Below are 19,090 nucleotides of genomic sequence, written 5' to 3' on the forward strand. Positions count from 1 at the left end.
CTTTCACCTGAAGAAGGATCAATAACCCCACACATTATTTTGTTTCTTTCAACTAGAAAGACTTTATTGTGTAATTCATCTCCAATTATCAATGTACAGTATATATTAATGTAATTATTTTGTAATTGTAAAACTTCTGGGATACTTCTAGAGTCAGGCCAGGGCTACAACAGTAGACTATTGTCATGCTCAGCCTTTTGATGGCCTCTATCTGCAGTGTACTCTGTGCTCAAAAGGATATTCAGTGTCTGAAATTCATTATGCCCTTCTCCAGACATTTGTACAAGTTTACCCCTGAGTTGTTTTGAAATCTTTGCTTGAAATTCACTACATAACTCATGGAACTTTTAAGACAGGTGTACAGTATTTATTCTGAAATCATGCAAACAACTATTACACAGAGATAGAGGCCATCGGACCAATTTTAATCTAAATTTATTTAGTTTTGTCATAGTGAATGGAGTGAATACCTATGCAATCAACATTTAAGATTTTAATTTTTCTTTGCAGTTTTTGCTGAAGTTTGACTTTTCTCAACTATAAAAGGGTTCTGTTTGTTTGCAAATTTTGATTATACAGCAGCTGTTATTTAATGTATATCTATTGTACAAAGGAACATCATTTGAAGAGAGTTCACACTTATACAAGGTACCATAAGTACAGTATAGAAATATTAAGTTGGAAGCAAATGTTTTAATTCATTTGACCATAAACTGTAGAACAGTATTTATTTTGGTTCCTTTCAGGAAATAAAAGAGCCTTCATCTTTTATAAGAACATTATAAAGAAATTGTTCAATAAGTCACAATCCAGGGTAAATACAATCAATACAATAAGTGAATATGCAAAATAGCTACACAGTAAAACAAAGAACATACTGTATATTAAGTGAACAGTAAACATTCAGGGAATGAAGAGAGTGGAGTAGTCTGGTGGCAACACAGCAACATATTTATATTGGGTATTATATTTGATATTTTTTCAATAATAATAAGTATGTTAATCGTCATTATCATCATCAATATCTTGACCATCTTGACTTTGATTACTTTGCACACATATTGGTGGAATCTGGAGAATTAACAACATGTTTTAAGTCAGCGTGGGTAAAGCAACAAACAAAAAGTTCATTTCCTTTTTGTGGAAAATATAATGTTCTGGAAAACCATATCAAAGTGAAAGTAATTATTTTTGTTGCTTCCGACTTGTCATTTTTTGGTATTATTCAGTTAAGTGTTTATTCATTCATTTTTAAGCAGATGTAATGATGGGTTTATAAGACTTTTGAGGGTTGTGGCTAAACATTGACAAAGACCTTAGCACGCTCCTTCTTTGTACTGACATTGAAATGAAAATATAAATATAACATTAACTATAGTTCATAACAGTGAGAGACATTTTAACTGAAAACAGTAAAGGCTAAAATGCAGATGTGTACAACTGTCCAGTTTACAGTCAGGTATTTAGGAAGAACATAAGAAAAGTTAAGAAAAAGATGGAAATTAGAGTGACCTACTGTATCTTTTCTATGTAAGGCCATAAAAGCTTACTGCTTCAGGAAATGACTGAATTAGCTTCTTTGGGTGCATAGTACAGCTACAGTACTAATATATTGATAGTAAATTGATAGTAAATACACAGAACAGAAGTATTTATTGTTCCCATAAATACTGTCTTAATAGTGAGGAAAAAAAATAACTGATAAATTAAATCTTGAGATTTTGACCTGACCTGGCCTATATGATAACCATGAGAGCATTGTGAACCATTTCTAATTTACGGGTCCTCAAAGAAAGAGGTTTTTATGGTTTTCATCTCATCTGTGCTCTGGGTTTCTTAATTGAGTGAATTACAGTACTTGGTAAATTATACCATCTCCCCCAAGACAAGACAATTGTTAAGACAAGACAATTCTTAAATCAATTAAGAAGAAAAAGATACATTGAATATTCACATAACTGAAGATATCCAGGGCCAGGTGTAGCCAACACTTTAGCTGAAACTGCTTCCTAATCTCAGTTATCCAGCTGTAGCTTGTAGCTCTGTTGCTAGCTATGTTACGATGTTTTGATGATTCCTTCTTGTATTGAATATACAGTGCTCTACAGATTTACTCACACACAGGGCGTGTGTGAATATGGTTTACAGCAAGAATTATTATATAATCCATAATTTAATCCATAATTTGATGCCATGTACTTATTTCTGGGGGTGTGAATTATCTTCAAGGGCAGTGTACTGTACAGTATGTACTGTGTATAATCCATCCATCATAAAAAATCTGGGACCTGTGGCAAGACAGAGCTCTCCCACTGGATGGGATACCTTGCCGCATATGAGTACAGTATATTACATTTAAAAACAAGAATTCACCAAGAGTGATTTGATCACAAAGCAATTTTTTATTTATTACTAGTCCCATGAAAGTGTTGGAATCTTTCTATGCTTCAGAACTTAAAACATTTTTTTATGTGCACCCCTAATGAGATAATTCAGGCAACTGAAGCTTTAATTTTTTCCTTTTTTTTCTTCTTCATCAAGCTACTACATCATTGTTACTGAAAACAAAATTAAAAAAGATCTTTGCCACTCTATTTACCTTCTTAGCTGGATGTTAAGATCCTTTCCATGGTTCTAGCACTTTGATTGGCATTTTGCCCTCCATTATCTCAACATCTCAAAGTGGTTATATTAAAAATAGAGACTTCTTTTTTATGCATTTATTTAACATTATCTAAGCACCATCAACAGGGCCACTCCCTGAAGTCCTTGTTTCTCGTGATGCAGAAAAAGCTTTTGACTGCCTTGTGTGGGACTACTTAATTAATGCTATAAAGCAGTTTGGGTTTGGCCCTGTTTTCATTACCTGAGTTAATTTGTTATACACTTCTCCTTCAGCATCTGTCCGAAGGAACTCAATTCAGCCACAATACTTTACCCAGCAATATGGAATTAAGTGTTGATTGAATGTAGTTTTCCCATTAATAAAGCTGCTACCCAGTATCCACTGCACACCTTACTGTTTAAGATTGCCCTCTCCAAATTTCCCTCCCAGGGAGTCATACCATAGTTACACAGTCTCACTCACATCTCCTCAAAGTCACAGCACATCCAAAACATCCAAAACAAGATCTCAGCAGAGATCTTACTTGTGCTTCCTAGATGTTAATATCTTTTTCAGTCCATTTCATTTTTTTATTCCAAAGGCTTTTGTTTAATAAGCTCAATTAAAGCTAAATATTTTGTCATTCATCCTTCGTTTGCAATAATAAAATCTATTTTCCTAATAATAAAAGGATTTTTTTTTTTTTACAAACATAGGCATAATTTTGAGTTTTATTACTGGGCAGCAAATATTAAGAATCTGTACACTGGCATTCAGCTTGATCTTTGGAGTCAGATCTGGACTGGCTTGAAATTGAAATTGAAATTAAATGATCTTTATTCCTTCTGGCCTTACTGTTCTCTTCTATATTTTTGTCTACTTATTTCACCCAGGACCCCATAGTACAATACACTCTCCATATTTGGATCCAGTTCAGGAAACAATTTGGCCTTGTTGCTGTTACTCATTCTATTCTTAAGATGAATCATTTGCTTCCCTCTTCTCTAAGTGATCTGATATTCCATAATTGGCATAGAAAATAGAAGTTGTGACAATTCAAAATCTGTTTGAAAATTTGAACATTTGATGTCATTTGAAGAAATTAGAAAGAAATATATTCTAACTCAATCTCACTTTTTTTGATATGTACAAGTAGGACGCTGTATATCTGGTTAACCCAGTTCCTTTTGCCTCCCCCCACAAATGGCATAGATTCTCTTCTTGAACTCTACCTGATAACAAAGGTTTGATATTTGTTTCTTTCAGTGCAGTGTCCATCCTTGTCCCTGGCTAAAACTTAATGGGAATAAACCCTGGACACACATATTCAAAAGGGTAAGAGGAGTCCATTTTAGCCAAGTTCTTCCTCCTTCTGTGCCAGGAGCTGTCTGATGTAGTTTAAAATTATACACTGTTTACATATGTCTAAATCGAAGCTTGCTATTTTTTTTTCCTGATTTGGACCCGACATGTGACAGATGTGGACGGGCTTCTGCCACTCTCATATACAGTATATGCTTTGGTCAAGTCCTATGTTGGTTCCTTTCTGGTCCTCCATTTTTGATACTTATTTTATTTTTGATATTTATTGCTATTTTTGGTGTGACACCTGATAACCTTACCATATCAAAAATACACTCTGACAGTCAGGCTTTTGCAAGGTGCCTTATCTTCTTCAATTGGAAGTAAGCTGCCCCACCTCCATTTGTTCAATAGATCAGATATGCTGCAATTTCTTAAATTTAGTTTTTAAGGCTTGTCTTCTGAACTATTGTGAGACTTTGAGTTTCCTTTCTACATCCTAGGCCTTAATCAGTCACTAATTGGCTACACCTGGCCTTCCATTTTAGTTTTTGCTTCCTAGAGACTGCTTAATGTAATTAGCATTTTGCTACTGTATGTCTTCTAAAAATAATATTTGTTTCTTTAGTCTTACAAAATTTGTGAGAGAAGATTTGGGCAGGATATGGAAAGGGGATTAAAAAATTCTATTTTTTTTCCTTTTCATTAATTAGTCTCAGTTAACACACTGTACCAACAATTTGTACCAATATTTTGTTAGATGACTTTAATATGTAAGTTATGCAGCATGTTTTTTGTTTCAAAAGAATTGAAATGAAAATATTACCCACCCCAAAGATAAAGACAAAGTACTACGGTATGCTGTATGACTAATTGTGGTGTCACTTCAGGAATATTTTAATTCTTTTTAGAAAATTCACTCAAAGACATAGCTACTTTGGAGCTTCATTTAGTCTACTTGGACTCTGAAACAGCATACATTTTTATCGTGGTTCTGGTAAATATCATAAGGCATTTACTATTTTTTTATTTTCTAGTTGAATTCCAATTTAACTAAAGCATCACAGGGACCATGGTAATTTAATCAATGGACTATGAATCGAGACGTTATTGTGTTGTACTGTATATTTATGTTTATGAACAGAAGGCCTTGCAAGAGAGCTTACATGTATGAAAAGTCATTTTGTAAAAGATGTAGGCAAGATCCAATAATGTAGTGGTACATTCTTGATTTTGTCAGTTTGATTCTTTGAGAAGTTCTTTAAATTCCTATTTCTAACTGAAGTTGCTATGCTACTCTCTTTTGTTGATCGCTATTTATATATGAGGCCAAAGGGCTACTTAAGTTTCTCCCTGGTGGACAAATCAGAACAAAATCCAGCCAATTTACACTTGCCAAACTAATATTTTTAACACACTACAATTTTACAAAATTGCCCATTTATTTTTATTCTGAGAAGGTGACAGTACAGGTTTTAAAACACAGACCTCACAGCTGTAGTCAATTAATAAGAACTCCCCAGAGGAGTTTTTAAGCAGAGAAGGAAAAAAAGAGTTTCAAGCTAATTTTGTTTCAAAACAAGGAGAACAGAGCAGGGAGAGAGCACATCTGTCAGCATTAGAAATCATGGAACCTTAAGCTTTTTCATTGTGGTATTTTACTACCCTATGCCTTAATCCCACATCTGGACCTGTTGTTTTATGAAATATTTCCCACAGATGATATCAATTACACTTTTTGTTCTGTTTGTCAATTTACGGACATTTAGAGCTCGGCAAAAATGAATCAGTGCAAGAGGAAAAAAGAACATCTTATGTGGTCTGGTTTCGGACAAAGTTAGAATTGTATGATATAGATCTAAAATCAATATCTGTAAATGATTACAGAAAACCATTGTTTCTCTTTATGAGCTAAAATGTGGACTGTGGTCAGCAGATGTTTGGCTCAAAGTCACATTCTTGTTTGCTCCCCATTTGTATTTGCAGATGTTCTAAAGTATACGAAGAACTCCTCATATGTGTTGGTGGTATGTCTGAATCTGCCCAGCGTTTATATAACATCTGCCAACAATGCAGGTGGAATGCTTTTATGCTCTTAAAAAAAATAAAACCAGCTTCAGCCATTAGAAATTCTTTAAGTTACACAAGGTCATTAATTATTAAAGAATATCATCTACCAAAAATTACTTGAATCATTCTCATCTGTGTTTCCACATATTCTTCTCAAAGAGATATTCATGGTCAAGTACTTCTCAATATCAATGTATAAATCACTGTAAAAACATTCCCGTGTGCACTTTTTAAATAAACAGGTCACATTTTGTTTGTTTGAAGCTGATCTGTGAAGAATTCTTAACCCTTGTATGACCTTTCTTGAAGACCTTAATTATTGAGAATGTATAATCCTAACTTAGTTTGAGGATTGCTACACTGTATCTGTGTGGTCACAATATGGTGAGTGTACATAGACCAAAATATCTGCAAACAGCAAATACATTTTAGACAGTTACACAGTTTAATTATGATTAAATACTGTATATATGCATACTGTATGGGTTTAGGTTGACAAATGCATTGTTGAATATATTTAAAATTATATAATTATTTCTGTAGCAAATTTTCTGTAAAGGTCATTATATATTAGAAATTGCATTGTAAGGAGCATTTTCTCCCTCAAACCACAGATTACCCTTTGAGACAACAACATCAAAGAAGCTAAGGAATTTTTATGGCTAACAGCTCCACATCATCTTCCCTTCTTAACTAACCTCATCAGATCCCTCAACTTCACCAGTTCCCCACAGCAGAGAAGGATAAAATACTCAATCATCAACAGAATAAAAACATCAGCACCCCTACTACCTTCACTAATCCTAACCTTGTTGTTACTATACCCTTAGACTTTTCCCTTTCACAGGATGAATGATCTCTTCTCAGCAAAGGCTTCAGTTTGTATCAGTCCCCAAGAAAGTGGACATCCCCCAGGCCCAAGTTGACCTCAACTGCTTTTACCGCAGGATTCGGCTCAGAGCACATTTTGCTGACGACTCCTCTTCACCAGCAGCTGACAACAACCCGGTTATTGATACCATTAACAATATCAATCCTAAGAGCTGTTAGACTCCCCCTTTCGGACGTTTTCCGTCAGTAGATTACTTAATAAATCAATGACACCAGAAGAAGGCTTCACAGCCGAAACACTGTGTATGTTTTCTTCTCTTTTCAGCATGAAATAAACCTTTACTTGTTCTATTACAAGTTGGTGCTTGTGTTGAGTCATCCTGTTATAAGTTTTAATGATATATATATACACTGTATAGAATGACTAATGACTACAACCAATTCTTTAGATCCTGGCAATTAATTGATTATTCCTATTTTATTTATTTAATGAACACATTACAAGTTTTGGGTTTTAAGATTTACTTTGTAAAAAATACCAAGTTAACATAACATAATTTTCTTTGGTTACCAAAACAATAAAACTTTATTTCTTAATGTCAGATGTAAGACTTCACATCCCTGAAACAAAGCAAAACAGAAACACATTGAGGCCGGAGAAAAGGAAACATCTAAAGACAACTTCATTAGTTGGTAAAACCAGTTAAAAGAATGTGTAATTTTTCTCCTCTTCACAAAAACCTAAAAGATCATAGACATGTATTTAAAACGTTTAGGGTCAATTTCACCATCAGGACAGACAAAAATAAAAAAATGGCGTTAATGTATAAAAATTAGTTAATGAAGAATTATGGTTTATTTAAAGCTACATCACACATTTGTAAAGGAGGATTAGTAAATCTTCAGTTTGTAGATTAGAGATCTATAGATCTGAGCTAATCCTAGATTTATGAGTAGCAGTGTGCAACATTTTTATCATAGCATTTAATAATGTGAACATAAAACCAGAAATCTAAAGAGAGCCTAATTTCCTTTTTTAAAATTTAGACTCCATTCAGATTACATTATTGATTAAAGTAATTATTCAATTTTGACAAATTATAATAGTTTTAAAGGAAGCCCATATCTTTCCTCTTTTCCAGTTTCTAACTTAGCTGTCAATAATTCTCTGTTAATAAAAATATGGTTCCATAGAACCTTTGATACAAATTAATAGTCTTTTTAGAAGTGGTAGATGTTTTTCTTATCAAACTAAGAATTTAGATGTATTTAGTCTATTACTTTGTTTCTTGCATCTACTTGCCATTACATTGTCAATTTAAACCACCATCAAAAGAAGGTTAGAATTTTTCTACATATTTATTAATCCTGGATTTAGTAAATAAAATGGATAGATTCATTAAACCTTGGATCAATATGATTAAAAAATAAACCTTAATTTAATCTGGTTTTGTGGCACAACCATATTGGTGCAATTCAGCCATTTGTGCTTACATTTCCTTAAATAAATGGTTTTAATAAAGGATGCATATAGATTTAACTAGTTGATTGTACATGTTTTTTGCAAACTCTATGTGGTTTACCTTTTACTTGGTAATGAGAATACATTTGGAATTTGTTTAAGCTCCACAGTTTTTGTCTAAACTATTTTTTTAATAAATGTATTGGTATGTCGTGCTTTTCAAAATGCATGTTGACATTAAACATTAAAAGTAAACTACAGAGATGTTCACAGATTATTTTGACTCTTATGCAGCTGTGTATGGCATATTCTTTGTGCTATGAGTGAGAGACAACAAAACAAGAATATGATACAACAATGATTCATGATCAGATATACAGTACAGTACCAGATCATCATTTTCAAAACAAATATCTAATCATTAACAAAACATATAATATGAAAACTTCCATCCCTCCATTTTCTAACTGCTTCAATCAATTCAGGGTCTTGGAGATGCAGAGCTTATCCCAGGAAGCAACAGGTTAAAATAATGCTTAAATGCCTTTAAGACAAGCGGTACAGTATAATCTACAGGAGTATTTTCTTAATATGTCTTTGATCACTTCACACAGGAATTACTTCTGCAAGTTAAAGTGGAATGCCTCACTTTCCTTTAATTTTCAGTCTTAATTTATCATCGTTTATATATAATGGGTACTAGAACCTCCAGGAATCTGCATCTTTGTAGAATTATTTTTATGTGAATTGTTAGAAGGTGTATGCTGTAAAGTACATATTTTATAGGTGTAGAACACTCAGGATGAACCTTAACTTGTTGATTTTGTATGGTTGTCTTCACATTTGTATTTTTTATATCTGATGTCTTACAACATTGTTATTTATGAAAACAGGGTTGATATTACATAAACTTGTGATTGAAGAGGAAATCCTTCTATCCAAACACTTCTGGCCTTTAGACCACAATTTCTTTCATTTTTATTTTATTTCTTTTTCCGATTTTAATTAGCTTTATATGAGTTTAAACCTTCAATTATATATTCAGTACATCCAGGAGAATGTGCGGTTATCAGGCTCATGCTAAGCAAGCAAAACACGTGGAATGAGCGCTGAACCAAAAATTTTCATAAAGTTAAATCTTTTCCATATGGATGGATTTTGTACATTATACTGTTATACTGTATACTGTATACTGTTTGTACATTATATTCAAGTTAAGATAGTTTATTTTATTGTACTCTAAAGTGTTATACTATACTACACTACAAAACTTGTACATACTGTACAATACATTTAATGACAAACACACTTCGATGGTAAAGAGCAGAGTTACAGAAAAAAATATATATCACAGATAATAAATAGATCAGTAGAACTCCTATGGAAAATCCAAGTTAGGAAATGGTTAAGTAAAGTTTACATGTAAACCATGAATCTGCAGTGTAACTGATATATTATTGAATAATCACAATTATGCATATAAATATTAGTGCATCTGCTATTTGATTTGTTGCAGGTGCCATTGAAAGGGGTTGTGGTGTCCAAATAAATATGCTTATAATGTTTCTAATTTATCACAAAACAAAGCTAAATAGAAACAATTAGTTATACATTGAAATTAAAAACTCATTTATATTAAATTAATTTAAAAAATGAAAACATTAAAACATTCAACAGTTCTTAGGAGAAAGATCAATCCGCTTTTTCTCACATGGTTTTAGATGGTACAATAAAATATTGTAGCATTTTAAAAAACGATCAACAACAAATGTCTAAAATACCAAATGGATTTTACACGTGTGGCTAGGTGTTCCTTTGCTCTTATCTTTAAATTTAATTTAATTGTTTCATATCATTATTTCCTCTCAACTAATTAACAGATTATAACTCATGTATTAATATTGTCATGAAGAAAAATAATCAGATTTGTGTTTGTCTTACTGTAATATAAAGCATTATAGTTTATAAATTCCAGAGAAGCATTTTTTTGTATGTCCTGAATGCTCACTATAGTTTTATTAAATATTCTTCTCCGGGACGTTTTTGTCAGAATATTAGTGTCTGGATATAATATGCTTTCTGGCAAATCTTTGAGAAACTTTGGAAAGTACTTTCAATAATTATTTTTTAACGATTTGTATAAGATGCAAAAGCTGACTATTATGATAGATACAATTAAAGGAATATTGACAATAAGGAAGTACTCTGATAGAAATCAAAGCGCTACAAGCACCTAGAGTCGTTTACACTTGAAAATCTGTTTTAATGGGAAGCACATCTAAACAAAGAAAAGAAACAAATATCTTGGGTGGTCTTTTTTATCAGTCAGTATGTCAAATTTACTGTAATCTGGATTTAAAATTTTGTCAACCTGTGTGGCCCAACAGGAAGAAATAGTACTCTACGCAAGTTAAAACAGTCTGACATACAGTATCAAGTGGACTGCCTCAAGTAAATTAAAAATATATATATAGAAATACAGTATGAGATTCTTAGAATATTAACATGAAACATATTTATAATTAGTAAATGGACAAGTATTGAAATACTGTACAAGGAATTGCAGTAATCAAGCTGCACAAAATATAGCTGCTTCTGTTGCTATTTACAATTAGGATCTAGTTAAGGTGTATACGGCCTGTTGCCTCTTATGCTTCATGTAATCCACTCTAAAGGGTTAGCTTATTTTACTGAAAAACTGTTACTGTTTTTTTCATCTTACCACACAGACATAGCTACAACTTAATGAAACTTAACTTCGTGTTAATAATGCACCTTGTTTCTATTTAGCTAACTTAAAAAATATATGATGTCCTATGTTGAGGAAAACATTTCTTGCAAACATTATGTTTTAGTAATAAATGAGCTACAAGCACAATGTCTGTGCTCAAAAAACATTCATATGAGGACCAACAAACAAAACTGCTGTTAACTTAGGGTAATTATTCAAAGGATGTCTTCATCATCGACAACAATGAACCATCGTCATATGATATTTTGTGTGTACATTTGTTTAAAAAAAGAAAGCTTTAACTAATGAACAATGGTTTTAAATTTATTTCTTGCAGACTTGAACATGCTTTATTACTTCATGACTTAACCAGTTACAAAAGTAATATCAGGGAAATAAACAAGTTTGTTGTTGATCTTTCTTCACAAAACAGATGGGATTTATGATTGCTATGTTTTCAAAAACCAATTATTTACACCCGTACAAGATTAAACATTGGTAACATAATACAAAAGTATACTAATGTGTTACAGTAATTTTGCAATAAAATGTGGATTGAATCAATCTAAGTAAAGAAAAATACATGCAAACTTCTTCTAATGTATGTGAACCAGCATAAACAGTCAAATTGCAACTGTCAAATAAGACATTTTGACATTTTGGTGTGCAGTAAAACATTACATTTCTTTCTTTCTTCACTCTCTGATATTGCAGTAAACACTTTAGATTAATATAAAAGAGGACTAGGAAATACTGGCCTCATATCCTGCTATTCCATTACCTATTTACTAATGTGTAAACTGTCATTCTGTCAGCTGTACAGCAGCTTTCCCACATATTAATGTGGGCTACCTCTTGCCAAGTTCTTCTCAACTACAAGCAGATGGATAATCTGAAATGAGTATTCATAAATTTTAAAAATTCTGAGTTGTCATATTTCTAAATATTGAAATGACCAGACATAAATGTCACATACAAATTGATAGCATGTTAAACGAAGCATTTTTGCTTGGCCACTCACATAAACAGCATTCATGTTTCAACATTTTATTACAGATTAGTAAGATAGTAACAATTTTTAAAATTGGATGTGTTTCAATTTGTAAAAAAAACTTCATGTTACTCAAATAACTCAGTTTTAATAAAACCTGTTCTTTGCTGTTAATACCTAATTGGTGGGGACTGTTTTTTTAAGATATACAGTATAATTTGAGGATGACAAAAAAGTTTGAGCCAAGAAATTACTGCATCTTTAAAAGAAAAATTAAATTTTGAGAATATTTAAAATCACTCATTACATTCTGAAAATTAAAATTATCATATATTTGTAAACAAAATGTAAATATATGGCATAAATGTAATTTATGCTTCATAAAAACACAGCATCGTGATATCAGTTCATATCCTCTTAATTTCAGTATTTCCCAATAATTTGTGGATGGCAAAAAATTTAAAGATTCTGTATTAAACCTTATGGTAAGTGATTTTATTTCCTTAGAATCCCTTACAAATCAACTACAGAATATACTGATATCACAAAAGATGTCTTATTTTTTTAATTAAGCCCACTGTAGACCATGAAATAAAAGACATGATTTCTGGATAATTAGTAGTTAAACAAACAAAATATTTAAAATCGGGTAGAACATTCAAACTGTTGCCTTATTTAGTGTAACATATAGACATTTTAATTTAAGTGAACATGTTCTGTCTGAGAAGGTACTGTACATGTACAGCACAATTATATTTTAATGAACTACATAATTTTCCTAGGTCTTGGTGCTTCAGATAATTGATTAACATACTTTACAGTGTTGAAAAAAATCACTATCTACCATCTGCTGGCATCCAACGGATGCAGTGTTGGCCTTTCACTCTTCCCTCCCTGCACAGCCTTTCACCTGCAACTTGTCAAGTGCACCAGACTCTTGTTTCTCCTTGGGCCATTTCTTTAGCTTATGATTTATACACTATATGTCCACTTTGGGGGGGCTCCATGTGGTATCTGTCCCTATCCATTCAAATGTAACAAACTTCAGCAAGCGGTACAGTAACTCACTACCTAATCTAATCCCATATCAGTGCAGTTTACTTTTATTTTATATCACTGTGACAAACTGTTGCGAAGGGTGCTATTCCAAAAAAAAAATAATTGATTGAAATAGAAATCAGTATTACTCTCTCAGAAGCTCCCATGGCAGTTCCACACACTTCAGCATATGACACCAGGAGTATGGATGATGCCTGATAAATGCTCTGCCTCTACAGGAGATCTTCCCCACAACCTCAATACATGCCCTTCCAGTTCTATCACTCACTGACCTCATCTGTCAGATGAACTCCAAGGTATTTCAATCTCCTCATACTACAAAGAAGCCTTGCCACTTGTAAGTTTTAGTGTTAAAGTCTGTGTATGATTGCATATCCCTTTGAGGCAATAACTGCTTGAACACATTTTAGCTAACCAGATTGTGTTATTATTTCAGATGCTTTGTCTGACGATAAATTCTGTTCTTATCTATTCCTCGTATGTTCTCACTTTAGCTTTTTTTCTTCTTCAGCATGTTAAACACTGCTTTATTGGATTTAAACCTGGAGATTGGCTTTACCAGTCTAACATTTTCCACATTTTTTTTTCCTGATGAACTCATTGGTTTCACTGGCTGTAAGTTTTGGGTCACTGTCATGCCACATAGTGAAACTCCACCAAATAAATCTGGAAACATTTTCTTCTACATAAGCAGACAAAATGTTTCTGTAAACTTCATCAAAATGTATTCTGCATCATTAGCTTTATCATGAATAAAGAAATGTGAGGCATTTTTAGAGTTTCATCATGCTTCACTAATGAGCTGGTGCTCTTAAAGCATAAAATTACCTTTATTATCATAGGATATTCCTCTAGCCTAAAACAATCCCTTTTTCTCCTGCTGTACCACAGTCACTTACTGTATTGCTGATACAAGCCTCCCTTCCATTTAATTCCGTGACTACAAACAGCATGTTTCCAAAGGCAGATAACTGCAACGATCAACTTACACATGGTACTGTACAGTATACGTCAAAATAATGAGAGCCATTGCCCATGCAAGTAATACCAATCAAAATTACTGTAGTATTTTTTGAACTAGAATTGTTTTTAGGATAAATATGAATATGTTCTTTAATGTGTAGAGTGCATAAAATGAGATGTAGATAAATATCTTCCATTATTTCTTTTTACATTTTCTGGCTAACCACGCACAATTTGTTGAAGTCAAAGGCATACATCAGGTTATTTGTTTTATAAAAGAAGTTATTGAACAAATTCCATGTTTAAGAGGATATTAAGTTTACACTGCACTGGTCACAATTGTTATAACTAAGCGGTTATCTTTAAAATAAAATGATGGCTTCCTTGCAAATGTTTCTCTCAGCTTATCATTTTCATATATTTGCATATTATTTTAGTGTAAAATAGGGTTTCTGCCAAACTTTGAAAGAAAAGTTTATTTCTAATTTAAAAAAATCTTTCAGCATCATACATAAGATGTAGAAATATGACATTTGTGTTTAGTGTACTAAAAAGATCAGAACAGTTTATTCTTGTCATCATTCAACTGGGAAGGAGTAATCTATGTGAAACATAGTGGAGTAAAAATAATTCTTTAAAATGTGGGTCCAGGAAAGCAGACACACAAACACAGCCAGAAGGTACAAACTAATGCATTTCACTTTAATTAAAGTGCTGGAAAATAAACCAAACAAAAAAGATCTTCTCTTGAGCTTTTAATCCTTTAATCCTTTCAAGCAATCTTCAGTCTTTCTCCAAAAAACTCTTCAAAAATTCACAGTACAAAAACCTGTGTTTCTCTCTAAGACTCTCTACAAAATGCATAGTCCCTCATTGGATCAAGTTCTTCTCCCTTTGATGAAGCTGTACACAGAGGATCTGCTCTCTCTCCCTCAGACAGCAATGTCACCATGCTATCCTAATATGGAATTCTCTCTCTAAGTTATTTTATTGTAGTGTATATTTTTGATTGTATACAGTAATTGTTGTTTAGTTATTCTAATTATATAGTTTTAATTTTTCCCCTTTATAAACATGGGAACTTTCTTCTCTGTACCTCATGAACTGCTAGCTGCTGTTCTGTTCCCTGTCTTGCTCACTAACACTAGTTATTAATACATGCATACACCTGTTACAACCCCAAGTGTCTAGGGGTAAAAGGGTGTAACATTTAGGATAATTCTTTTGGAAGGAGATGGGTTCTGGTGAGGGACTAGGAAGCGTGATAACAAGGGTGAGGAACTAGAGTGGTGCCAAAGAAAAGAAAATAACAAACAAAATGGAGCTGGCTAAGAAAGTGAGGGAAAGCTAACCTGACTAAAAAAGAAAACCCGAAACACACGGTCTTCAGCGTTTTCAACACCCTAACTAACCTCCACTGACTACCCCAAACCATACAAGACAAACGGCAGTCACCTGTACTAAACTATGTTGTTTAATGTTACTAAAACAAAATCAACTAAGTGTGTAGAATGTACCCAACAACCTAAACTAACCTTATACACAAAAGTTCACAGAAAAAAAGTGAACTAGGAATACAAATAAGGGAAAACGAGAATAATCAACAGGGACAGGGTACAAAAGAACACAAAGGTTGAACATGTAACGCGTTAGGGCAAGGTAATGGCAAAAAAAGGATAAACAAACAAACGAAAGTACAAAGAAACGAACAGAAACCAACAAAACTATGCTATGCAAAAATATACACACACAAAACAACAAACCAACAAAGCCGAAGCAAAATCAAAAGCGAAGCGAAGCAAAAACCAAAAGCAAAATGAAGCGAAGCAAAGCAAAGCAAAACCAAGCAGGACCGAAGTCAAACAAAAGGCCTCTCCTTCCTGAAAACCTCCATGTTATATACTGAATAAGATGTGGTCTGATTGGCTGAGAGGTTGATTGATGATGATGTCATATGGAACAGTGGTGTAATGGTGGGCCAATGGGGGAGGGAGAACAATCAAAGGTCAGCAGTGCGGAACAAAACAAAAAAAAACACACACAGACCACACACTGGAACGTAACAACACCTATTAGCCATAACTGGACATTAAACAATGGTGGGCCTGCAATTCTGCTCTCCTGTTCCTTCTTCCTAAGTTGCAAACACAGGAGAAATAAGGGAGAATCGCTGTATGAAAGGTGATTCTCGGTATGTATTAAGTAAATGCAGTGGCAGAGAAAGAGTCATCTTCTGACTTATTGTATGTAAGATTTGGATTATGTAAACACTTGCACAACTGAATCCTTTCAAAACCCAGAGAAAGTGTGCATACACATCTCATTATTTTCTAAATGCTCCTTAAGAACATGTTCTTTTATAATACTTATATATACATATATTGTATGTAATATGTTGCATGTACATTTGAGAAAAGTAATAATTCCATTTCAGAAAAACAGACTGCTGCTTCTCTGAAGATAAAAATGACAGAATTGTTGTTTTCAGTTCAGTCTTTCTAATCTGAAAGACATTTAGTGGTGAATAATGTAAAAATAAAATATAAAACTAAAACTTTCAGAGCTACTGGTGGTTTATCTGACTAATAATTGTATACTCAACATTTAGATGCTCAGTCTTGTGGGGGTTTGCAAGTTTTACCCAGGGGCTATAACTGGCTATTGACTGTACATACAGTATAAGGTTTTGTAATAAATGGTTCTGATTGGCTTTCACTTTCTTAAAATGTCAACTTTGTTCATTCTGCACATTTTGTAAATTAATTAGATATATATAAGGGTGTTTGGACTGGTAGAGCTGGCTCTGCTAAATGGCCAGAAACATTAAATAATTGCATTATTAGTATTTCAAAAACCTTAACAAGTCTTCAAAATAATTGTGTATGTCAGGAGATAAGTAAAGGACTTAAATGTTAGCCATAGTATTTAAAAAGAAAACAGTTTACCTTTCCTTTCTAAAGTTTTCTGGTTCATTTACTAGTTATAATGATACATTTTGTATCTAAGTATTTAATAGCTAAATAATTAGAATGAGCCTGTTTTCCATTTTTATCAAAAACCTACAAAATCTTCACTGCGAACTGAATGAATATTTGAATGAGGAATTCTCCTCATTTTGCATCAGATTTAATTATGGGTTCTGGAAGCAAACAAAATGGAAGTGTGCAAAACAAAGATAAATGCTGTGGTGAAGTGCTTAGGAATATAAATGAAAGCCTGTGGTTGTCATGAGCTCTGTTTCCATGTTGAAGTTTTTAGCTGCATTACCAAAGGCTTGTAAAGTAGTTGTCCTCTGTCCTTCTTAAAAGACAAACAAGGTACCAGGGAAATTGGGACCAAATGGCTTGGAACACAGTAATTATGACGGGCTTTTTTGAATCCATTGCATCTTGGCAGTATCCTTTCCAACCATTAGATCTGAGTTGGGTATGTGTGTGTGGAATAGTTAAGAATATGTATGTGAGCTTGAGGTTACAATGCTGAATTCTTTAGCTGCAGTAGCAATGGCTTGTCCAGCAGGTGTCTTCAGATGGCCAACACTACTAACAATACCAAAATAAACAAGTACTGGGAAATTTAGAAATTGGGTAAGGAGGGGAATCCCAACAGCTGGCAGAGAAAAAAAAAGTATTGAAAGGAAGAGATTTGGGCATTTAATGACAAGTCAATAAAGAGAACAAAGAGATCAGTGTTTTGTTGATGTGTTAACAGGGAAACAGTTTTAACTATTCTATGTCGGATGGGGTTATATGTATGCACTGCCAGAGCTTCATTGGAGACAGACTTTGTTTTGTGTTTCTTTTGAATCTTATATTTATAAATAATAAACATATACAAAGGCACTTAACTGCCCATTTTGAGCCTGAAAGTATGTGTGTGTGTTTCCACTGCTGCCCAGTCTTTACTGTCAGCCACACAACCACTATATGAATGTGAAAATGTTGAAGCTGCTGTCTGATCTACAGGACAAAAACACAAATCAATGTCTTTCTGATATAATATTCAGTTTATACAGGAAATGTTGTATGCAACATCCCTGCATGCAATATTTTTGTTTCTTTCTGTTTGAGAGGTTAGTTTTCTTATGTAACTAGAAATTACTGAATCCAAATGGTCAATGGTTAGATTTAGAACTTTATTTACAATAAAACATGTTTCGTGTGGTACATAAAATATGAATGTTTCTTAAATTTTTACAATTAAAATGTTACAATTGTTTGGATAGGAAAACATTTATTTTTAGTCTATTGACTTCCATTTTTTTCCCAAATGTAATGCATGTTGTGTAATTGAACACAGGAAGCTGAGAATATCTACAGTTATCTAAAACCATTTAGTGAGTTTGATTGCCTTTGTGAATGTCAACAGGCACCATAGTGAGGTCTGAATGTGTATGTAACTTTATCTAGCTGCTATAGAAAATGTGCATTCAGACAATATGCACTGGGCAGAAAAAAAGAATCAGCTAAGGTCAGCCTTGAGTCACACTTTCATCTCCTGGAAATCCTACTGGGTCATGAGTGTCAGTATACATCCTAATCCTTTTAAATTAAAGCTGACAGAAATAACTCGCCAGGGTGCTTTAGTTACTAAGAAAAGTTCAGACTCAAGTGATATTCTATCTTGCAATGACCCTTTACAATCACCCTCCTTTCCCTGAAAAAAAAAATCAATGAGTAATGTTTTCTGGTGCCAATTTAATAAACTAAACTCTGAACAAATGTTTTATGGCTTTCATGAATTCTTGGACTATTTTAGAACTTTAAGTGAACACATCAAGGTTGTAAAAACAATTAGATATAAATGGAAATGTGCAATATTAAGATACTCTGCTGTAGAAGAAGTCTGAGAAAACATTCCAAAACTCTTGAAATCAGGCAATTCTGAATCTTATTTTCACAAAATATCTGTTAGAGCACCTTCAGTGTAATTACATATTTTTAGTAGGCATTCTTTAAAGACAAAGAGAATAATTTAAGTATTTAATGTGAAATGTTTGTTTAAAAATGTTCTACTGATTTGACCCTGTCTAACAGTAAAGGACCATGTAAATAGACACTAATAATGTATAGTGGA

The sequence above is a fragment of the Atractosteus spatula genome, chromosome 2, assembly GCF_055471065.1.
Source record: "Atractosteus spatula isolate fAtrSpa1 chromosome 2, fAtrSpa1.hap1, whole genome shotgun sequence".
Classification (NCBI taxonomy): Eukaryota; Metazoa; Chordata; class Actinopteri; order Semionotiformes; family Lepisosteidae; genus Atractosteus; species Atractosteus spatula.